Here is a 26623-nt window from a genome sequence, read left to right as displayed (position 1 = left end):
TTCTCATCTATGTTTTGGGTGTTACTTGTCTCCACATCTTGTTTCAAGCTTTCCATGTTAAAGTCTTGTGGTAGTTTAGCTCTAGATTTTGTCAACATCAAGAGATATTTTTCTTTTTGTTTTGCCAACAATTTTTCCATTAGCCTATCAGAATTGAAATCTTGCTCTAGGTCTCTAATGGTGCTATTGACTGCTTCTTCGTCAATAGTGATAAATCCAAAAGTGTGGAATAAAGGAGTATCTTCTTCCTCCATTTGTTGTTGTTTTCTAAGTTGTTCATGTTGGGATCTAGTCCAAACTGGCATATGATTATTTCAATGTTGTTGAAATTCCCAAAGGACAAAGTGAATAGGTGATTATTGGTTTAGGAAGATATGCTTTATTGATCTTACCACTATTGTTTGTTCATTGGGATAAAGCGTCTCTTTGTTGAAAGGCACTTCTTTGTAGAGTTTCACCATCAAATTTTGTACCCCAGCCACGTAAGTAGTGACGAAAATAGTCTAAGAATGTCCTATGTTTCAATAAGATCTTGCGATTGATATACAAGAATCTTATCCTTTTTTGAGTAGCTTTATAACTGGGTTTTCTTTTCTTAAGGTGATACTTAAAAGTCATATAAGCATTTGACAATTCACAAGTTTGATTTATTCCAATGTTGGTGTGATTTTGGTTTTGATATAACCTAGGTTCAAAATAGGAAAGATATATCCAAGATTAGGAACCTAGTATAGATTTGATCAAGCTTCATGATAGAGGATTTGATTATCCTAATGAGAAACTTGACAAAGATGTTGATTTTTGCACTTAAGATAGTTGAATCAATAGCTTGTTAAATGTTGATGTCTATAGAACCTTTTGAGTATAACTTGTTGGATTAGAAACCTAGTTGTTTGAGCTAGTTTGAAAAGTATGTGATGGTTTAGAGACAAACCTACTTCAAGAATTATTTTGACATTGATGTTTTGACACTTTGATTTTGAGTCTGGTGTTTCAAGTGTTGAAAAGCTTTTGTATTACCCTTTTGATCAAACTTTTTCAGAAATTTGTTGGATTTTTGCTCCCTTGTAGATGATAATTTTCTTCAATTTTTGACCATTTGGAACATGTTACAGACATAGAAGACATAGTGTTTAATAAACAAAATGCACAAGCAAGTACAATCCCTATGGCACACTGAGACAATAGTTGTTGAATCTCACATGGAGTTTCTCCCGAGGCTATGCTATTCAAAGCGGATATTTAGATGCTTGACCCCACTGGCTCCACCCTCGGCACTCACTTCTTCGGGGCAGCCAAGCACCAGTTTCCATGAAATCTTCTCATGGCAAACTTTATATCTCTACTAGGAACCATATGTATGTGAGCCACTTCAGAGGTCCGACCTCCTACGCCAACAACTAGAAGGATTTTGGCAACTAGTACAAATGGTTTTTAATAAAGGCTTTCGATCATGTGGCCATACATGTGGCACTTTCAGCTCTGTAAATACAGAAGGTTCCCAACCTATAGAGGTTACGCTCCATAGGGTTTATGGGGAAACATAGTGTTGGTATGAACTTATCAGCACATGTTGCTTGTGACTTTCATCACAAACACGATTTATTTATAGTGGATTGGAAGGACTAGGTATTAGCCCATTTCCACTTTAAGTCATTCCCCTCACACTAGCCCCCTCAAGGTAGCTCGAGAAGGCAGACCATCTAAAGGATTTAATTTCTTGAAAATAAAGAAAGCGTAAAAGAGTGAGTTTGACTTTTTGGTCACCCAATTAAGGGGAGAGCATATACCTACTACTTTCGAGACACGGAATACAAGTGTTCTTTTTAACCTTTTCAAAGAAATTGTTGGCTAAGTCTTATTTGGAGATGTCGCTCCAACAAGAAACATCTCTAATTAAGGGGAGAGCATATACCTACCACTTTCGAGACACGGAATACAAGTGTTCTTTTTAACCTTTTCAAAGCAATTGTTGGCTAAGTCCTATTTGGAGATGTTTATTTTAGCCCTTTTAAAAGTCTATGTGCAATTATTTTAGAGAAAGCTTCAAAAATGCAAGTTGCATGCTGTCAATTCATCCTCTTAGTTAAACTAGATGAACAAAATATGGTATATTACTTTCCAAATGAAGACTTCTAATTAACTAGATGAGGAAATGCATAAAATTTGCCTTAAATGCCATCCTACACATGTATGTTAGTAATCTGAAAAATCTAATTTTTTGGACAATCGAACCTACAAGAAAATTTTGTCAGTCTCATAAACAGAAGCGCTAACCTAACATATGCGCTATTTTTCTGTTCAAAAGCGCTAACTTGCAGAACAAAAGCGCTAACTTAGACTATAAAAGCACTGCTCTATGGATACAAAAGAGAAATTTCTTCGACATATGTGCTAACCTATGATGCAAATACGCTAACCTATGATACAAATGCGTAGAATTTCAGACAAAAGCGCTAACCTATATGACAAAAGCGCTAACCTATATGACATATACGCTAACCTATGATACAAATGTGCTAACCTGTCGAACAAAAGCGCTGTCAGAATTCACACATGCGTGAATCTGCATTACAAATGTGTTAATTTTATTTTTTTTGAGATTTTTAAAGGTATATGTGAGGTCCAGCCCCACGGTGGGTGCCAAAATGTGTGAGCTTGAATTTCATCCTCAGAATGTTACCTGTAATAAGTTAGTTTCACATAATACAATGGAAATGCATACAAAAAATCTAAAATCCACCAATGAAACTACATGAAATACATACTAAAATAAAACATTATTTTACCTTCATGGCTTATGTCTCATTGTGTCCTAACTCCATTGTTCCTGATTGCAGATGGTGTGCTCTCAAACAATGCATTGTTGGCTTCCAAGATGCCATATGAAGAATGGTCTGATAACTTGTAGTTAACTGAGACTATGATATGCACAACTACATGCTTATGCTAAAATGATTATACTATGATGCTATATGATAATTGCTATTGTTATTTTCTATTTGCTTCAAAAACTCACAGATGCATATGATTGATTTGAAGACTAACTTGAATATTAACTCTCTCAATTGAAGCTCTTGATTTTATAGACTTTGAGAGGATAAGATGGTGTGGCTCAGATTAATGGTCATGATCAGATCTATAGATGTGGATGGCTGTGAGAAAAAGTGAAGGTTGAGAGAAAGGGGGAAGAAGAAGATAAGTGTCACTCATCTCACCTTGACTGGGTTGCTGACTGAGAGAATCTAGGGATGGTTGGAGGAAATTTAGGCATGAGAGGACAAGTGGACTCAAGTCCTTCCTAACATGTAGGGGGTGTTGGAGAGAATATAGGAAATGGTTATGAAATATGTGTACGTACACAATTTTCATTAAGTTTGGAAGTTGGAGATAAATGATGAATTAATATTAAGAAATATTAATTTCCTTAGCCACATGTTTGATGAGTTGGCAAAGGGAAGATGAAGTGGAGATGGAGGGTGAGCTGGAAAAGGGATTAAATAATTTAAGAATTATTTAATATTTGAGACTATAGGATAGGAGAATAACTATTAAATATTAGATATTTAATTGTTTGGAGGAGATAATTAAATATTAGATATTTAATTAATTAGAAGAATAGGATAATTAAATATTAGATATTTGATTAATTAGAGGAATAAAATAGATGAATTAATTAATAAAATATTAATTAATAGAAAGACATGAAAATGAATTAAATAAATTAATCTTTTCAAATTAACTATTTAATAGAAGAATAATTATTAAATAAATATAAAATATTTATTTAATTGCTCATAGCCAATTTTTATGTGTATACAACTGGACAAAACAAGGATTTGTCAAACCCATAGATTCGAACCCATAAGCACAAATGTTTAGCACAAATCCAAAAGTTCAAGATACAGATGTTACAAATTTTGAAATATAGAACCATGCAATATAATCATCTCGATATAAATACCAACTGATATGACTGATATAACTGATGTCAAAACTAGATACAAACTATAATAAGTAAACCACAAAATTCTAAAGAAGAGGATCTTCCAAAAATGACTCCAGTAGATCATACATGCCTTACTGCTTCATATCACATACATACCTAGCTTCCACTATTTCTCAACATGCCATATCTAGTCCTAACCAGATCACCGGGTTTGACATCAATGACAAAATTCACACAAATCTAACAATCTCCCCCTTTTCATTGATGGCAAAACATAATCTCAAAAACATATCTGCATGTAATTCCCCCTTACTCATATATCTCTATTTACCTTTCTTCGTTTACCTTCCTCCTTCTACTCACTTCTTCTCCCCCTTTGACATTAAGGACAAAGGGTGCCTTTGATGAAAAAAGAAGGAAATAAAAAAAATGGATGCGTTCATCAACAAAAAAGAATGTCAAAATTGTATGCCAACCAAAACTAATTCTTAATTGCTTTTCTTCTAAAATATCTTCTTGTATTTCTCCTTGAGCTCTGGAAGGAGAACCTTCCAACACTGAACAACCAATTTAATGCTAACATATTATCTTCTGCACTCTACCAACACATCAATAGCATGGGAAAAACTATCTGGAATAGAAAGATTTAGCTCATACTCAACTGCATCACCAAGAAATGTTGAAAAATGTTTCAACTTAGCTACAACAATATCCTTAAATTTCTAGAAAACTCTCACATAATATTCCTTTTTCCTCTACCAAAATAGCAATTCAAACTGAAGGTAATTTTCCTTTTTCCTTTTCTCACCATCTTTGTCATTCAGAAAGTCAAATGTCTTACCCAAAGAATTTAGTTCTTCTTCAATAGATTCAACTTTTATTTTGTGCTTCACCATAGCAGCCGATCATTGTAGACAATATTTGTAAACTCTACTAGCATTATTGATATAGTCTCTCATCTCATTTATGCATGCGGATAAAGTTCTTTCAGCATCATCACATTTTTCCAACATATCCAGCATGTTATATGCTTCATCTTCTAAATCATATTTTTTTCTATTCTATAACCTCCAATTCTTCTTTAATGACAAGGGAATCTAGATCATCTAGCTCAATGACTTCTTTTTTTCTCTCTTTCTTCTTCTTCTTAGGTTTCAAAGAAATGAAAGACTCAATCTCATTTAACATCCTCTTTCCAGAGGCAATAACCTCCTTAGATGAACTAATACCAGGGTATACCAAACTGATACTCCACTATGCTAAATTGATTTGAAGTAATCATCAATAGATTCTTCTCTCTTTTCCAATCCATTAAGCTATAGAAAGATCTGCCTAATAACTGTGACTCCAAATTCCCATAATACATTTTCTTTTTTTGATAAATATCCTAGACAAAACATAGCCAAACATATAAGCAGTGATCCAAAATGGAAAGGGTAACCTTGATCTTTTATCATTTTCATATTTTCTAACAATTGATTCTTTAGCATTTCACACAAATTGAACACCACATCTTCCATAGAAATCATGTGCGCAACATATACTGCAATAGTCAATGTAGAAGCTTCCCTATTTCTAAAATAAATATTGTAAGCTATACCATATGCAACATACCTCACAATGGGATTAATGATTTTGTCAATCAACAACACTTTCAGATCACCCGTCACACTAGTTAGGGCTTTAACCTCCTTATTCTTTACAGTCTTCTTAACCGATACACTACCTCTATCGCACAAATGAATAATAGCTGAAATTGGATAGGGTTTATCCAACATGATATAGTCATTCTTGTTACTACTTATCAAATTGCCATTAGATTCATATCCAAAGTCATACTATATATTCTAGTAGGTTAGTATTACCGAATCATGTAGTTGGTACACTCAGAGAAGTGGGTATGAACAGTCTAGTCGGTTATAGAAGAAACCAGTCACAGAATGCAGTATTCACCGAGCTATTTACCAAGTAAAGTTTCATGGCTACTGAGTGGTAAAGTTAACTCACCGAGTTGATATTCACTGAGTGAAACATTTTAACAAATACATTGAATCTGGACATGCACATGAAAACATGTTCCAACATCAAGGCACATCTAACCATTTTTGCATTGGGAATTGCACTATGAGATTGTGTATGATTACAAGGTCAATCTAACCAATGAGATATTTTGTTTAGTTATTCATTCGAAGAATCTTTTGTAAGATCGAAGCAATGAATCAGATCACCATTGTAAGAGATCTATTTATACAACATGATTCTAGGGTTAGATATATGATATGCAATGAGATAACAGAGTGTATGCATGAAGGAAGACTATTATAGAGACACAGAGAGGTCACCGAGAAGGTTATTAGTGAACAGTCAAAGAACAAAGTAAATAGAAGGGTTTACCAAGTTTCATTATGGGTTACCGAGGTATGCTAAAAGCTAGGTAATCTTATTCAAAGAACATAGAATCTACTTTAACATTTTAGATGTAAAGTTGCAGATATTTGTAATGATTTTATTGTAACATTTTGAAGTTGTAAGAGAAACGTTTAACAGGGTAAAAGACTCTAACCAAGTCTATAAATTGTAAATCCTTTAACCAGGTGCTACACTTATATAGTGTTGTAAAAATCCTTTAGTAAGGTAGATCTAACTGATCTTGATACTCCTAACAAGGTAAACAATCAGAAATAGCTAAATGTAGCTCTAACTGAGCATTCTTTATTATTGCAGTAGTGAAGTTGTGGGTGCCATCCCCACCGCAATTTTTCTCTCTAACCAAGAGTTTTTGCGTCACCAAAATATATGTGTTATGGAGTGAATCATGTATGATTGTTATCTGTTGATTTTAGTTTTATTTTATGTTACTACACTATTTTGTCTATGCATAATAGTAAGGTTATTATCAGAGAAAATTTTTGGAGTACTGATTCACCCCTCCCCTCTCAGTACATTAGCTTTCTATATTGGGCCTAACAATTGGTATCAGAGATTGAATCTTGGAAAAGGGTTTAACTACCTAAAGAGAAAGATCTTAGCAATGGAAGGCTACAAACAATCTCAGAGGATTGTGCATCTTCAAGAAGAGCTAGATAATGCAAATCAAGTGATTGCAGACATGCAGAGGCAAATGCAAAAATCTTTGAAAGTAAGGAGAAGATTATCTGATGACTTGCAGGATTCTCAAGAGCTAGTAGAACAAATCGAGACATCATCTGAGAATAGTATATCTGAAGAGACTGAAGAAATAATTGGAATGTTGAAAGAGAAGAACAAAGCATTGGCTAATCAACTAAAAGCAATGAAAAGAGAACATGAACATTTCAGTACACAAATGACTGAAAATCTAGATGCATTAAGGATAGCTGAGGATAAAGAAAGAAATCTACAAAGAGAGAAACAACAACTTAAAGCTCTAGTATCTGAAAAGGATGTTGAAATCATAAGGTTAACTGGTATTCAACAAAATATGGCAGATCAACTAGGTTATGCACATCATGAAGCAATTCTAAAGAATGATGAAAATCAATCATTGAAACTTGAAGTAGCAAGGTTGACTGGTGAACTTGAAATAGAAAAGAAATCCAAAGAATCATTGGAGAAAAGTTATGAAGCATCAAAGATGTTGGATGAGCAACTGAATACAAGAAGACTCTACAAAGATGGAGGACTCGGTTACAAAGGAAAAGATTCTACCAAGAAAGGAATTCATACTATCAAGAGAAGAGAATCATCAAAACAAGCTGGAAAAAGGAATAACATCAAAAGGAAGAAGCCTATTTGCTACTACTGTGGAAATCAAGGTCATACTACCAACATATGCCAGATCAGAAAAGGTAAGCAACCGAATATCTCTAAGTCCAATGGATATTGTTATAATTGCAATAAATATGGTCACACACCTAATCAATATAGGACAAAGTCTATTAACAACTATTAGAAGGCAAAATTCAAAGGGTTCTATAAAAACTGCAATAGATATGGACATAGTACTGAGAAGTGCTGGTTTAAGCAAAAGAACTACATGAAGTATCCACACTGAGCAAACACTGTAGGTTACCGAACTCACACATATCCTTACTGACAATATCTAGCAGTACCATGGGATTACAATACAAGGATATGGTGCGAATGTTGTGGAAGATATGGACATATAAGTGCCAACTATTTTATGAGATTTAGAATGAACAACTGGAGATCATGGAGAAATCCCGGTATGGCATGTTTTCATTGTCACAAAGCTGGACATTTAGCTGGAGATTGCAGAGATCAATCGAGAAGAGACACTGACGAGATAAAAGAAAAATTCGAGATGATTTGGAAAAAGAAAGAAATTATGTCTGATGAAGAAAGCACCTTACCTACCGAGTTAGGTGCACCTATTTCAAATTAGTCAAGAAAAGGTATGAAGGGACTGCATTCTTTAAAAGATGAATCATAATAGTTCCTATTCTATTATGTACAAAATTCAAAATCTGCATAGTTAAGATGCAATTAGTCAGTTTATATACTATACAGGAAACCTATCAAGTCGGTTAATGAAGCTAAGTTGGGTACTCGGTGAAAACAAAAAATGGAGTAAATCGGTAAAAGGTGAACTGAGTGCATTTAATATCTTGACCTAACTTGCACGAAGCCCGTTAAGGTATTTTTCAATACTTAAAAATGTTTTTGCGGCCATTTTCATTCACCCAAGTTTTCGAGAAGCAGAGCAGAGTGAATCAAAGCGATCAAACTTCATTTAGAGTGAATTTCGAGGTATTTACATCAATCTATTCACACTGTTTAGCTGGTTTCCGATCTAGTCAAATTGCTATTGTCTACTGAGTGTGAAGAGTCAGTCACTTGTAAACCCTAAAGGATAACTTGTTGAATCTTACCTGAAATCTACCATGGCGCCTAGGATCCAAGACCTTGTAGTTGTCCAAAATGTGGAGAAGCCCTTGCTGAAATATTCCCTAACTCTTAAAGTTGCCTCAGAACCGGATGATAAAAGTGCATTTTCACTCATCTCGGATCGAGTCTTGTTGGTAGAAGATGTTAGATTCTTTACCAAATGTCGTGCTAAGGAACTCAGTCATGTAGAGATTAGTGACACATATGATGAACTATGCACTGATGGCAAACTGGATAGCAAATTCGAGCATATCAGAATCAAGGGATTAACTGAAGCCCTAGTCTATCCCTGTGTGTTCAAACTCCAATGGGTTAAGTTTGTATTGAGCAGAGTACATGATGATTTCATGTGGCTACAAGAGCAACTGTTCAAGATCATGAAGGAAGTCATTCACCTGATCACCGGATATCCCATCTACGATCATGCTCGTGCATAGAAAATGATATCACAAAAGGATCTAATCAGTCTAACTAGAGTAGAATCCAATTACCAAGGACTAAAATTGAATAATGTCACTGATGCTGAACTAAAATTTGTAATCAGATTTATTGGTTACTGTTTCTTCCGATCTGCAAGGGAAAACAGTGTACCATGTGCTACAGTGGACCTGGCCTACAAAATAGTAAAGAAGGGAATGAAAGTAGACTTATGTGAAGTGATACTAAAGAACTTGTTTGAGAACCTGAACACAATAAGGAAGCCAAAGAAGAACAACTCAGCAAACGCACTAAAGTTTGGTTCACTACTTGTATGTATGTTTTTCTATTTTGAGAAGTTCTTTCCCTCAGTCGGTAAAGTAGTATGGGAGCTACATTGACCTATCACCCATCAGATCAATGACTACATCAAGAAGTTAGGAGATAACTTTAATGATATCATGGATGACTACTTTAGCAAATTCCAAGAGAAAATGCACAACAGGTATAGGATCCCACCACAGCTGGTCGAAAAATACAAGGACAATATATGTTTTGAAGTCGACACTGATTATTTCTATGTAAATGTTGTTGAACTGAGGATTCAATCATTGCAACCAATGGGTTATGAAATTGATTATGATATCACACAACAACAAATTGATGCCTATCTATCATTGCCAAGGCATGCAACTAAACTAAGGTATGGAACCTATGAAGAGGTGAAGGAGAAAGTAAAAATGAGCACTGTAGTTCCTAAGGCTACAAGAAAAGCTACAAAGATGATAAAGGCTTTATTTGAGAAATTCGGAGAAGAATCCTCCTCTACTCCTATCAAAGGCAATCTTGCCATTACTGAGGAAGAATCAGAAGCATAGGAGGCTGCAATAACATTGAGCACAGAGTTGCCAAAGGGAAAAGTTCTAAAAAGAAAGAAATAGGACATCACAAAGGCCCTACCGACTCCACCAACAAAGAGACCCAACACCAGAGCATTAGCTGCATCACCAAGCAAGAAACAAAAGACTATTGTCATTCCTAAGGTAACTAAGACTTACAAGAAATCTACTCGAAGACTCATTTTAGCAAAAGAGTCAAGTGATACAGAGTCTAATGATGCAAACAAATTCCAGATTGTGAAAAGCAAAAAGGTAAACATTCACAGTGTTGAAAACTTTTGTGCCAATCTTAAAGAATATGGTGGATTTGCAGGATTCAGATGTGTTAAGTATGAGTCTAGGAATAATGATGAGAAATGACAGATTGAAGAAGCTTTCATATGTACACTTCTGAAGTTTCGGTTAGCACCATTAGAACTAGCAAAGTCACTTCTGAGTGAACTCTACTCACATATTGATAACAAATGGAAATATGCAATGGATTCAGAGAGACAAATAAGAGAAAGAAGTCTAGTCCATTTATTTCCTGACATGTCCATAGCTGAAATTAAGGAGCATCTGATCACATACAATTCAAAATTTCTTGTGAAACATAGAGCCTTAAAATTGATGAATGGGCTATATATTGATGTGGAAAATGAGACTAAAGCCAAGTGGCAGGAGATCTTCAAACAAAAGGATGTCGGTGAACAATCTCAAATTAAAATTGTTGATGTCACTAAGAAAGATCTAGATGTCACCGAGCAAGGTCCAGACCCAGTTGACACTATACAAATTGATGAAGATGTAATGGATGAAGCAGCACTGGAGCAGGAAATGATTGAAGGCACCACTTATGCAAAACTTGTCTCTAGTGAATCTGTCTTAGAACAAGTTCAACCTTATCTGTCGGTGAAGCCACTAGTCTCAACCAAAGCTCCCAAGGACACCGAGAAAGCTACCAAAGGCAACAAATCTGAAGCTGCAGGTGACACAACCCAAGATCAAACATCTCAAGCACAGATAAGCACTACAAATATTATAGCTCAGACCCCTAGCACTAAACCACCCAAAGACACTGCAACTCCTACAGGTACAAACCAAAGTGTTGCATCTATCAAGCAACCTATCGAGGGTCAGCAAGCCTCACAAGCACTTGTCTTAGTGCCACAAACCAAAGGAAAAGAGAAGAAGGTGAGAAAGCATGGTTTTAAATTTGACTTATCTAAACCGATCGTGTTGCCCAATGTAGACATTTCCAAATTGAAAGGGCAAGCACTCACTAAATTTGGTGAACTATGCAAAGCAAAGGCCGAATAGGAGAAGCAACTGGCCATATAGAAAAAGAACAAAGTACTTTAGAAGGTTAGGACACTACTCACAGAAATGCTACCATCAGCAACAGTGTCAACCGATGCAGCCATCCATATTCAGTTGGATAAACTCCTTAATCAGATTGAAACATCTGGAGTTGATGCATCCAACTACCTAAGCAAGCTCAAGAATAAAGAGCTTATGGCAAAAATGATAGAGGAAGTACAAAAATCAATTGTTGTTGGCAAGGTAAAACTTGTCAAATTCATTGCTGAGTTGTCCCCTCAACTCAAGCACATTCTTTATTTATTCTAGAAATTATGTACATTTTCTTTATTTATTAAAGATATCAAAAATAAAACTAATGCAATTGAGAAAGAGATCACCAATCTCTCATCCAAGTTGACCACTAAGCCTAATTTAGTTCAAAATTTTTACAAAAAGCTACAACAACTCATGGCTCAACAGTTAGAACTAAGGAATGAAGAGCATAAAATTAGGATGGATATAATGACCCTTCAAACATTATTCCTTCCTCATCTATCATCAGTATAGGAGCAGCTCAACCGAGCTACAAGCTTATCAACTACATAAGAGCGAAGCACTCTTTATGGCTTGATATCACTCTTATCTGATATTCAAGCACAAAACTCCCTTATGGAAAGTCTCAAGGACTCACTCTCAGTCGCCCTCACCGATGCCCGGACCAATTTTAAGACTATTTTTGATCAGTTACTGCCTCAGGATGGAAATTAAGTTTTTAATGTTTGTCAAAAAAGGGGGAGTAATATTATGATACTACATAGAGGAAAGCCCAACAAAGGGGGAGTAATATTATGATACTACATAGAGGAAAGCCCAACAAAGGGGGAGTAATTCTACACTTGGAGAGTAATACAATTTTTGATAACACAATTTTGAGTATTGTATACAAGGGGAGTATACCGAGCAGAATACACAGAGCATTCATAGCACACAAGTACAGAACAGAACCAAACATGCAAAATTTAGAGTTATGTATAGAATAATGATAAGGGGAGTATATCTGCATATACTATTGACTATTGTACATATTGTCAAGTATAGTCATTTTGTCAAGTATATAGTTTTTGAGTTATGACTTTGTAAGTAGTTTTTCTCAAACATCTCAACTAATGTCAAAAGGGGAGATTGTTACTACTTATCAAATTGCCATTAGTTTCATATCCAAAGTCATACTATATAATCTAGTCGGTTAGTATTACCGAATCATGTAGTCAGTACACTCAGAGAAGTTGGTATGAATAGTTTAGTTAGTTACAGAAGAAAGCAGTCACAGAATGCAGTATTCACTGAGTTGTTTACCGAGTAAAGTTTCATGGCTACCGAGTGGTAAAGTTAACTCACCGAGTTGATATTCACCGAGTGAAACATTTTACTAGATACATTGAATCTAGACATGCACATGAAAACATGTTCCAACATCGAGGCACATCTAACCATTTTTGCATTGGGAATTGCACTATGAGATTGTGTATGATTACAAGGTCAATCTAACCAATGAGATATTTTGTTTAGTTATTCATTCAAAGAATCTTTTGTAAGATCAAAGCAATGAATCAGATCACTGCTGTAAGAAATCTATTTATACAACATGATTCTAGGGTTAGATATATGATATGCAATGAGATAACAGAGTGTATGCATGAAGGAAGACTATTACAAAGACACAGAGAGGTCACCAAGAAGGTTATCAGTGAACAGTTGAAGAACAGAGTAAACAGAATGGTTTACCGAGTTTCATTATGTGTTACCGAGGTATGCTACAAGCTAGGTAATCTTATTCAGAGCACATAGAATCTGCTTTAGCATTTCAGATGTAAAGTTGCAGATATTTGTAATGATTTTATTGTAACATTTTGAAGTTGTAAGAGAAACCTTTAACAGGGTAAAAGACTCTAACCAAGTCTATAAATTGTAAATCCTTTAACCAGGTGCTACACATATATAGTGTTGTAAAAATCCTTTAGTAAGGTAGATCTAACTGATCTTGATACTCCTAAGAGGGTATGCTATCAGCAATAACTAAATATAGCTCTAACTAAGCATTCTTTATTATTGCAGTAGTGAAGTTGTGGGTGCCACCCCCACTGTAGTTTTTCTCTGTAACCAATAGTTTCTGCATGACCAAAATATATGTGTTATGGAGTGAATCATGTATGATTGTTATCTATTGATTTTAGTTTTATTTTATGTAATTGCACTATTCTGTCTATGCATAACACTAAGTTTATTATCAGAGAAAATTTTTGGAGTACTGATTCACCCCTCCCCTCTCAATACATTAGTTTTCTATATTGGGCCTAACAATTCTACACATGACTCAAGATTAATCTGATCACACCCTTATTGTCGAATCACAAGAATTCACCCCACAAATCCATTCCTTTATGATCTAACTCTTTAACTTTCCACAAATCTATTTCTCTTAAACTTCTTTCCATTTTTCTGATCTTCTCTATGTCAAACTCATCCAACCATACCTTTTCCAAAATCTGAAAACTTCTTTTGCTCGATTCTTCGACTATGATCTTCGATTCCATGATTCCTTTCTCTACTTCTCCTCTCTTTTCTCTTCTCCTTAAAAAATTTTTTCTACATAAAAGTGACAATAATCTCAAATTCCCAAATTTATCTTGCCAAAATCTGCTAGGGTTTTGTTACCAAAAAGTGTCTTATCAATGTCATCAGTGCAAACCTTGAATTATCGGATTGCACCTCAAACATAGTCATGTCAAACCAATAGTATGAACTACTTTAGAGACAGGGAGTCTAAATGATTTGCCTTGAAAACTCCCCCTGACCCAAAGCAATAAACTTAGTTACTAGAGGAAGAAGTGCAGGGACCAAATTTTGGTACACTAGGCTTGCTCTCATTATTTACGTCTTTCTTTCTCTAAACCATGACTTCCTTTTTCCTTGATTCACCAACCTTCATTACATTCTTCTTTGTTGACTTTTCCATACCATCTTCATTTTTGCATTGATTAGCTTAATGTTTGGATTGCTTGCACTTGTAACAATTGATGTTTCTTTGCACTGAACTTGTTGAATATGTTCGATATCTACACTGATTAGCTTTGTGACCATAGCCATTTTAACCATGACGAAATCCATGAAAGTTCATATTCATCTTATTCACTCCAACTGGATTATGATTCTGACTTACCACATGCTTTCTATAGAAATTTTATTTATGACCAAAATTCTTGTAAAATTGTAACACTAAATGCTTCTACAAATTGCAGCCTTATGACCAAATTTATTGCATTGAAAAAATTAACCATTAAATGATGGGTACCTTTGTGCATTAGTTTGATGAACTGACAGTCTCCTTGTAGTGGATCTTTGATTTTGGGTTTTGCTTGCATCTTCTAATTTCTTCTTTTCTTCAACATTGTCTTCCTTTACTTTGTCTTTATCATTCTTATTTGAACATTCATCAAGCTAAAATCCTAACTCTAGTCTTGTCTAAATGAGATTTATGCATGTTAATTAGGCCTTCCAGAAATATTCTACTTTTAAGAGCTTTACATTCTACCTTTATCTTTTTTTACCTATTGTTCCAACCTCTCACATTCTTCGGTCTTTATCTTAATTGAATCTTTCAAGGTTTCCTCTATCTTGTTCTTCTCCTCAATTTTCAATATCATATCTTTAACAGTTTCATTCACCTACCTCAACTGATTATTAACTTCCCTATGTATCAACTTGAACTTCTGGATTTGTTAGACTCTCATCTTTTGCAAACATTCATTCACTACCTTCACATTCAAATTTCACACTTTCTAGATCTTCAAGAGCTATCTTCAATTCCTCATCTAGATGATACTCTTTGGTCATAATCATTGCAACCATGATTCAACCTGTTGGCATATGTGCAAAGTATGATTGACATGATGATATTGTGTTGTCACTGATGTCAATATGTTGAAGAGTGAATCTATAATATGTTAAAGAGTGAACCAGTATAGTGAAAGATGAAGCAGTATGATGTTGAGAACTGGTATAGTGAAAGATGAACCGGTATGATGTTGAGAACCGATATAGTGAAAGATGAACTAGTATGATGTTGAGAACTGATATAGTGAAAGATGAACTGGTATATGGAATGTTTTCTATCAAGGTTTAATATGGTATGACTATCGGTTGGTAGTTCCAGCCTCAGGGTTTTTGATTGAAGTGTTTTGAGCCTATGTTATTGTGTGATGAGTTAGCATTGTATTGGAGATCTAATGGAGATCAGATCATATTGCCATGTCAGCCTCATGTGCATGAAGGATATTGCATGAAGGAGATTGATCCTATCTACCTCGGGAATGTGCGACATCTCTGCAAACAGTGGAGAACGCATGATGGGTTATCGCCTCCATGAAGCGGTGAAGAATGAATGATGGAGAATGTCTTGAGATCTATTCAAGACCATTGTATTCAAATGCATAGTGTTCAATGGTCAGAATTGAACCGACTAAATTGCTCAACCTAAATGTTTAGGGTTTAGGGTTTATGTTGTCGACCTGTCTATTTCCTATAAGGTCGATGTTGTGTTTCATATTGAAGGTGTTGGCAAATGTTGTATGTGTATCTAAGTGCAAAGATATGTGATTCTTGCCAGACTAGATAAGAGGAGTGATACCTGCAGAGTGTGTATGTAGAAGGAAGGAACTAAAGCGGATCTGCATTGGGATTGAGTGCTATTACCAGATCATTGTAATACATGTTGATCTCTAACCACTTCAACTATTGGAAAATCCCTTAACAGGGTAGCTTTAACCAGCTTACTATAAATCCTTTAAAAAGGTGACTCAAAGCCATTGAGTTCATGAAATTCTCTAACAAGGTAACCTCTAACAGGTTTTAACCCTTAACCGGGTGATCCCTAACAGGATCAGTTCCTAACAGAACCTGTTGTAATAGTCTTTAACCGGACTAGGCTCCTAATAGAGCAGACTTCTAAAGAGTTCAAAAATAGCTTGTGGGCATTCATCCCCACTGTGGTGTTTCCCAGTTGGGTTTCCATGTGAAAAATATGTGTGTCATGTGTGATGCCTCTTTCTTGTGATATTTTGTTACTTCCTATTTAGGCAGTGAAGCATGTTGATTTAGCAAGTTATTATATTTCTGATGTTAGATTACCTATCTATGCACAATGATAAAGTGGAAATGAGGGAATAGGCTATGTGGAAAGATAAGTGTTTAGGTTTATGTCTTTCACAGTCACATTGTGTTTAACCAGTAGTAATCTAGTTCAGACCAGTGTCAGTGATTGCCAGTCAAGTTCACTTCTTGCAGTCAAATTGGTCCAGGAAAAGTTTTTTGTATCCGTATTGATTCACCCGCCCCCCTCTTAGTTCTGGTCTGGTACTCTCTATTAATCATTAAGTTATCACAACCAACAAGGTTCTCCCTCAAGTAGTTAAGCTTTCAAAAAAGGGACAAAGCTTTGATACCAATTGTTTTGATTGAGGGAAAATAAGTTTTCAGGGGACTCGAAACCCCATACAACAAGTTTTGAAGGGACTTGAAACCCTCAGATTTTTAATGGATCGGAAATCAACAAAGGAATGTTGCAAAAAGATACAAATTAGACAAATAGTATCCTAGCCACAACCAAACAAAATAGTTCAAACATTACAGAGTTGGTGACAAAAGAAGAAGGCCATGTCCATCCCAATAGAAATTAGTCAAACATGAACATAGGGGACAAGGCTCTCTCAGTCATCATCATGGGTTTTATCCAAGCTCCCACAACTTTTTCCTTAATGGTGATCATTACAAAATGCAACATGAAATTCAATATCTCCTCCTCCATAAGAGCTAAAGGAAAGAAGATAGTAGAAAACCCATCATCCGCTCCCTTATAGCTAAAAAATGGAGTTCCATCCACCCCTAACAACACTTCTAGGCATAACAACCAACATCCAACTCCACATCAAAAGGAGAAAGGTCACCTCTAGCCACATCCATCTCCCCCTCCATAGAAGATAGGACCACCTATATACAAAAGAACAAATAAAGCCAAGGAACCAAGAAGGAGAGGGGCAGAAAAACCCTCAACACAAAGAGATCCAGGAGTAGGAAGATATAAACATAGAAGACCAAACCCCATCCTTAGAAAAAAAAAAGGGTTTTGAAAAGGCTCCCTTAACCTTTCTCTAAAACAATGTAACAAGGTAATCACCGGGATCCCATAACCTAAAAAGACAACACCATGGGGTTTTAGTAGGCTTTTGAAACCAAAAGTACTAGGATTAAGCATGGCTCCCACAACCAAAATAGAACAAAACTAGAGAAGCCTCCAGCTAAAAGAAAGAAAATTAAAACTAAGGGGAATCTTCAAATTCCACAACAAAATCCACATCTGCAAGGAAGAATCACTCCACCTCCAAGGGAGTCACCAATACCACACCAAAGGGTTAGTTTCCCATCACATCTCCATGCATCCACTCAAAGATTCACAAGAAAAACACATCTCCACCTCTATAGGAGATGGAGTCCCCTCTATAGACAAATATAAAGGCAACCCATGAGTAGGAAAGAAGAGAGAGTACCAAGGAAAGCAGACAGAAAGAGGTCCTATAGCATCAAAAAAAGAAGTGAGCTAGAACCCTCCTAGCTATGAAGCGAACAACACACAAAAAACACCAAGAGGCCCAAATCTAAGGTAGAAGGGAACAAAAGGGGAACCCGTCATGCCACACCCAATGCCAAAACCTAGAGCCACCCCCATACAACATCCTACACAAAATCTGATACCAATTGTTGAATGGTTGAATGGACTAGAATATTGAGAGGGGGGGTAAATCAGTATTCCCACACTTTCAAAACTTTTACTAAATTTCTAACCTTATCAATTGATCTCATAAACATGAATCAACAAATTCATAATAAGAAAACAACACAATCACAAATGAAGCACTGTATTTTATACGTGGGAAACCCAAATGGGAAAAACCATGGAGAGGGTTAACTCTCAAAATAATATAACTAGTTATATGGTGTGTACAAAATGGGTGGCTCAAATTAAAAAGTGTCTCACTGCAATATAAAATAGATAAACTAAGGAAAATTGTATCTCCTAAGCATGAGGTCAATTCCAATATAAGAAAAATAATCAACTCATAGAAACTCACGGTAGATCTAGTAAAGGATCTCTCCAACTCATCCACAACTTCCTACAATAGATCCGATAGAGGATTACTGCACCATTGTGATAGAACTTATTTGAACCAACTACTTGTAGCAGATCGAGTAAAGGATTACTTAAACACTATCTATACTCTGACTCTTCTTCATATACTACTCACATTGTATATTGCTCTCTTACTTTAATTATTCTTATGTCCATAACTTTGTCACTCACACACTTCACTGAATATCATATCCACACACTCTATCATTCCTCATACTACACATCCACACATCTTTTATATATGTTTTACACATCCTCATACTGTTAACCAAGCATAAATGATTTACACAATAATACATTGCTCATATCAACATGTTATCCAAAACATGCCTCGACCAAAAATAAGATAATCAAGTCAACCTTCACAAGTCTTCCACATGCTTCCATCACACGCTCCATTTACCAAAATGTATGCCTTAATTTCAAGACCAAAACAAGGGATCATCAGACCCATAAATTCAAACCCATAAGCATAAATTCCAAGTATAACTCCCAAACTTCAAGATACAAATGCCACATATTCCTGAATATAGAACCATGTAATATAATCATCTGGATAGCAATACTAATTGATATGACTAATACAAGTGATATAACAGATACCGGAATTAGATACAAACCATGATAAGAAAAACACAAGATTCTGCAGAAGAGGATCTTCTAAAAATGACTCCAGTAGATCATACATGTGTTACTACTTTATATCACACACATACCTAACTTCCATTGTTCCTCAACATGCCATATCCAATCCTAACCAGATCACTGGGTTTGACATCAATGACAATATTCACACAAATCTAACATATACAACATGCCCTAATGGAATTTTTCTAAATGTCTTACAAAATAAAAAATTAGAATGGAAAGAATACTAAAAAATCAAGCCATGAAGCCTACAATTAAGAAAAAATTTTTTTACAAAACCTGAAATTGAATTCCAAGAAGTCCAAATATTCTATAGAGCAAAAGAGGGATTGAGGTGTAAGAATACTTCCATGGGGTCTTCATGTTGCAAAAATTAGGGACCCTATATCTAAGCAATGACAATGGCTAGGAACAATTGATATGACTGAAGAGGTTTCTGCTACTTATGATATAGCTGCTATATCCTTCAAAGGAAGTAGAGCTACAAATTTTGACTATATCAGTTCTTCTCCATGCAATATCTTTGAACAAATTCCTATGTCATCTTCAACAAACAAATCAAGTTACAAGGTACAAGAAAACTACAATAGCTGGACAAGCCCAATTTTAATTCCATATCATGATCATCCTTCCAATATAAAACATATAGTTTCCTCGATGACTAGTGAACCTATTCACAAAATTCCTATCTCCCATCCTAAATCCATTTTGCATAACAACATTCACATTGACAATGTCACTCAAATGAATGAAAAGGCTAATTGCATATTTCCAATTGATACTTGTGACTTGTTTCTATCAAATGCATCTAACCTAGAATGGAACAAACATCTACAATGAATTCTTATGAATCTATTGGCTTGCTGGATCAAATCATCCACAAATACTTACCAATGTCAGATGTTGGTGACATTTATGATGCCAATGGCAAGAAATATGCATATCATATTAGCTCTAAATGTTTGCAAAATTCTATTGGTGCACATTATTTCTCATTTGCAATTGTAGAAAATGTACCAGACACATTCAAAGTCACTATACATGGATCAAATCACTGATGTAAAACTTAATTCCATATTATTTCTCCACTTTTGGGTTTTGTTATTCAGTAACTCAATGCACTAATAATTTCTTCTGGTAATATATTGTAGACAATATTCAAGGTTATCTTCAACCTAATTCTTTGTTCCATGAAGGTGGCATACTTTCTACCGATCTCAATACATTTGGCTACATTTCAAAGGTTGAAGACATGTTGAATAGTCACTAGTTTAATAGTAACAAATATCATGAAAGTAAATGAAATGACTATTATTTCTTGAATAGAAAATTGTGTAGCATTCCACACACAAGAAAACAACATTTCCAAACATGTTCACAAGTTGCATTAGAGGTGCAACAACTAAAGAAGTTCTTGGAAAAGATAGAAGAAAGTATAAAGGATATGACAAACTATGATGTCAAATTATGCACATATTTGCAACACATTATTGATCATTTAATGTATTCAAATACGTAAACAAGTCATGAGCCCTTCTAATCTAGGTACCTTTAACAAAATGTCCAAATTGTATGTAAAGACCTTTCTATGTTCCAGAGATAGTTGAAGATGAACTTTTAGTAGGACAAACTATTTTGAGTCATCTTTGTTCTAATTTCAAGATTTATATTCACTATTTACTTATGCTTGAAGTTTCCTTCTCTAAACAAATCACTCAAATAAGAATTATATGAATATGAATAGGTTACATTAGATAATTATATAAAAGAATTATAAGTGTTCCATTACAATAAAGAATAAAATTAGACCTTGGCAAGTACAAATCACCAGAGCAGTCGAGTGATACAATGTTGCACACCATGTATTCATTGTTGCTATAACTCTATGTATGTCTGCACAAACATTGGGAAACTATAATTCAATAGTCCAAACTATTTAGATAGCAATACATGATGCACTTTCAAAGTGTATATGTTTTACTTCCTTATGCTTCAACTATTAAATTCAATGCAAGTTATTCAAATTCGAATCCTACATATAATAAAAGGTTATACTATTTCAACTATTAAAGAAATTGTAGATGTTTGGCAACAAAATAATTTTTCTTGTTGGTTTAGTAAATGCAATTGCAATTAGAAATATAACATAATAGTTACTAATAATTGTAGAATAGAACAACTACAATTTATTGGTTACATAGCAATAGTAAACTAAGATAACACAAATTTCAAACAAATTGTAGTGATGATATGAATTTTGTGGTAGATAAAGACAACTGTAATGAGAAAGAGCGAGTAAGACATACAATTAAATATCAAAACCTAAGAAAATTACTAACAACTTCTTTGACAAACTTAACAATTACAATATCACCTCTCAATTTCACGAACACAAAAATTTTCTCCACAACAAAGATACCAAGAGATCAAAACAAAAAATTGTTGTCTTGATGATGATTATCATGTATTCATCACTTGTTGTCATTGATGAAACAGTTTCATACATATATGATTATATTGACTACTGGTGTAACTTCAATTGGTTTACACTATCAACTGGTATGTTTAAGGTCTATCTCTAACTGGTACTCTGTGTCAACTAGTATGTGCCTAAGAGATAACCTGTGGTTACATTAACTCAGCATAAAAATGAAGATGGAGATCAAGTAGAAGATTCCAGGACAATGGTTCACACACTTTGTCCCAATCGGTTTTAACTATTCTAACTGGTATCTGATTTTGTGATGAGTTACCAACACCATTTTCTTGGCAGTCATTTTTGTGATGAGTTATGACTACTTGTCTAAATACACTGCACCTAGGAAATTGTGTTATGATTTCCTATGGCCGACATAAGATTTGAATATCTATTTAAAGACATCTTAGTGAATCATTTGAAAAAGAGAGAATGATGGTATGTGAATACTAATACGCATCTAGAGTGAAATATTTTGTTGAAGAGTGATAAGTGTTAAGATGAAGAGCAGTGTTGAATGTAATTAGAAGGATCTGATCAAGTAAATATTGTGCTACTCAGAATAGATCAATCCACTCTTGTTGTTTTCTAATCATTGCAACAGAATCAAATCCCCTAACCGAGTAAGCTCTAACAAGGTGATCCATTAGTTTGGATTCTAAAATTCTCCAGCAAGGCTACTCTTGACAGGGTATAAGCTTCTAATCAATCTTGGGATCTCTAACAAGCTTTGGTCCTAGCATAGCACTTTGGAAGGCCTTCACCGGTCAGATAACTCAATGATGAACAGTGAGTACCAAACTGGTACTAAGAGGGGGGGGTGAATCAGTACAGGCACAAATTTTTTTTTTGAACCGATTTGATTGTAGACTATAAACTATTGGCAATCCCTAACACTGGTTCGAACTAGATTACTACTGGTTAAACACAGTGCAATTGTGAAAGACATGAACCGATCAATCTTCTTAGCTTTCCATACAACCTACTCCCTCATTTCCACTTTTTCCTTATGCATAAACAAATAATCTATCATCAAAGATACAATGATTTACCACTAAATAGGAAATAACAAAACATCACATGAACGAAGCATCACACATGGCAAACATATTTTTTCAAGTGGAAACCCAACTAGGAAAAACCACGGTGGGGATGAATACCCACAAGCTATTTTTGAACTCTTTAGAAGTCCGCTCTTTTAGTAGCCAAGTCCTATTAAATACTGTTACATCAGGTTCTATTAGGAACCGATCCTGTTAGGGATCACCTAGTTAAGGGATGGCTAGAATACCCAGTTAAGGGTTAAACCCTGTTAGAGGTTACCTTGTTAGAGGATTTTATGAACTCAATGGCTTTGAGTCACCCTATTAAAGGATTTACAGCAAGCTAGTTAAAGCTACCCTATTAAGGGATTTTCCAACTATTGAATTGGTTAGAGATCAACAGGTATCACAATGATCTGGTATTAGTACTTAATGCCAATGCAGATCCACTTTAGTTCCTTCCTTCTACACACACACTATGCAGGTATCAATCCTCTCAACTAGTCTGGAAAGAATCATGTATCTCTGCACATAGATACACACACAACATTTGCCAACAACCTCAACATGAAACACAACATCGACCTTATAGGAAATAGATAGGTCGGTAGCATAAACCCTAAACCCTAAACACTTAGGTTGAGAAATTTAGTCAGTTCAATCCTGCCCATTGAACACTTTGCATTTCAATACAACGGTCTTGAATAGATCTCAATACATTCTCCATCATTTGTTCTTCACCACTTCTTGGAGGTGATAACCCATCATGCATTCTCCACTGTTTGCATAGACTTCGCACATTCCCAAGGTAGATAGGAACAAATCTCCTTCATGCATGATCCTTCATGTGCACAAGGCTAACGTGGCAACATGATCTAATCTCCATTACAATGCTAACTCATCACACAATGCCATCGGTTGAATCACATAGACTCGAAACATTTCAACCAAAAACCCTGAAGCTTCAACCGGAAACCTTGAGACTGAGACTACCAACCGGTAGTCATGCCATATGAACCCTTGATACAAAACATTCCATATACCGGTTCTCTTGTTCTGTTTGCAACATACCAGTTCACTTGGACAAGCATACTGCTTCATTTTTTCACATATGCTGGTTCACAACATCATACTGGTTCTCTTTGTCAGTTTCTTAACTTCAATAAACTAGTTCACTCAGCATATTGACATCAATGACAACATACAATATTAACATGTCATCATGCTCTATACATATGCCAACAATCTCCCCTTTGGCATTGATGGCAATATACAAAGATATCTCTCTTTTTGCATCACATCTTCTCCCTATTGATGCAGATATCTTCCCCACTTCACATCTTCTTCCCATTTGACAACAATGCCAAAGTGGAGGCACAAGCTCCCTTGTTCCACTATGCTGGTCACCCTGAGGAGTAACATCCTGCAACACATCAATCCTCAAATGATATATCAATGGAAGACCTGACTGATGTGGAGCATAGACTTTTGATTTACCTCTTGAAGGGGAAACACCCCTAATTCACCTCTTAGATAGGTAAAAGTAGCCTTCAGTAGAGGCTTGGTGAATATGTCTGCTAACTTCTCCTTACTAGAAACATGTTCCAATACCACCTCTTTGTTCTAAACCTTTTCCCTCAAGAAATGATACTTGAGTTCAAAGTGTTTGGTTCTAGCATGCAAAACTAGATTCTTGGAAATATTAATTATACTTGTATTGTCACAAAATATAATTACCAGTTCAGATACAGGAACTTTGAAGCCATTCAATACATGCTTCATCCAAATAGTCTGGGTGCAGTTCATACAAGCTGCAATATACTCCACTTCTGCTGTAGACTAAGAGATACAACTCTTCTTTTTACTCATCCATGAGACCAGTCTACCACTGAGAAAGAATGCACCACTGGTTGTGCTCTTCCAGTCATCTACATTAGCAACACAATTAGCATCTATGAACACTTTCAGATTGAAATCATCATTGTATGGATACCATAATCCATAGTCAATAGTTCCCTTCAGATATCTAAGAATCCACTTGACTTCTACCAAGTGGGATTCTCTTGGGGTTTGCTAAAATCAAGTGGTAATACCCACTACATATGCAATATCTAGTCTTCTATGCACTACATAATGCAACTTACCAATCATTGATCGATATTCCTTCTCATTTACCAATGTTGAGTCATCCTCTTTTGATAGTTTACAACTAGTCACCATTGGTGTACCAACCCATTTGTTGTCTTCCATGCCAAAGGTCTTCAACACCTCTTTGACATACTTGGACTGAGTAATAAAGATTCCATCTTTCATTTATTGAATCTAGAGTCTAATAAAGAACTTAATCTCCCCTATGAGTGACATCTCAAACTCCTTTTTCATCTCATCTGCAATGTCATGACTCATCTTGTCATCTCCACCAAAGATTATGTCATCAACAAATACTTCACAAATAAGAATCTGATCTTCTTCCGATTTTAAGTAGATATTGCTATCTTCACTTGTTCTTTCAAATCCAATCTTAACAAGATTAGAGTGCAAGTGTTCATACCATGCTCTAGGTGCCTACTTTAGTCCATACAAGGCTTTATGTATCCTACACACCATGTCACTATCTTTTGATAGGACAAACCCATTTGGTTTCTCTATATACACCTCCTCTTCAAGTATTCCATTTAGAAATGCAAATTTTACATCCATTTAGTAGCAACATATTCAGCTTCTACTGTTGACTGAGAAACACATCCTTGTTTCTTGCTATGCCAACTCACTAGTCTTTCTCCTAAGAAGAAAGCTCCTCCACTTGTGCTTTTCCTGTCATCGATGTTGCCTGCCCAATCAACATCAGTATCAACTTTTAAATCAAAATCATTTCCTTTCTGATATACTAAGCCATAATCTTCAGTGCCTTTTAAGTATCTGAAAATTCTTTTGTGTTTCCTTAGGATCTGTAGAAAATCTTGCAACAATACCTACTACATGTGCTATATCTAGCCTGCTATGAACAACATATTGCAACTTTCCAATCATAGATTGGTAAAGTGTCTCATCAATAGATGCAGATTCATCATTCCTTGATAGTTTATAGTTGGTAGTCATAGGAGTACTTACTAGTTTTGAATCCTCCATTCAAAATTTCTTTAAGATTTCCTTCATATACTTGGATTGAGTAATGAAAATCTCATTTTTCATTTGCAGTATCTGTAAACCTATTAAATACTTTATCTCACCAATTAATGACATCTCAAATTCTTTGCTCATTTCATTTCCAAAGTTCTTGCATAAAGAGTCATTTCCACAAAATATAATATCATCAACAAATATGGCTAAGATCAGTATTCCATTTTCATCATTCTTCATGTACATATTGTTGTTCTCACTTGTCCTTATAAAAGAAATCTTAATCAAATAAGAGTGCAATCTTTTATACCATGCTCTAGGTGCTTGTTTCAGACCATATAAAGCTTTGTTCAATTTACATACCTGATCTTTATCATTGTCTTCAACAAATCCTTCAGGTTGTTCAATGAAAACTTCTTATTCTAATATTCCATACAAAAATGCAGATTTGACCTCCATTTGATATACCTTGACGTTCTTGAAAGTAGCATATGCCAACAATGTTCTTACTCCTTCAAGTCTAGCAATAGGTGCAAAAGTCTCACCATAATCAATTCCTTCTTCTTGGGCATAACCTTTGCAAACTAGTCTTGCTTTGTTCCGAATGACCTCACCTTTTTCATTTAGCTTGTTTCTGAAGATCCTCTTTGTACCGATTAC

Source organism: Cryptomeria japonica, chromosome 7, assembly GCF_030272615.1.
Source record: "Cryptomeria japonica chromosome 7, Sugi_1.0, whole genome shotgun sequence".
Lineage (NCBI taxonomy): Eukaryota > Viridiplantae > Streptophyta > Pinopsida > Cupressales > Cupressaceae > Cryptomeria > Cryptomeria japonica.
The sequence above is the reverse complement of the archived record's forward strand: the minus strand, read 5'-3'. Positions refer to the sequence as shown.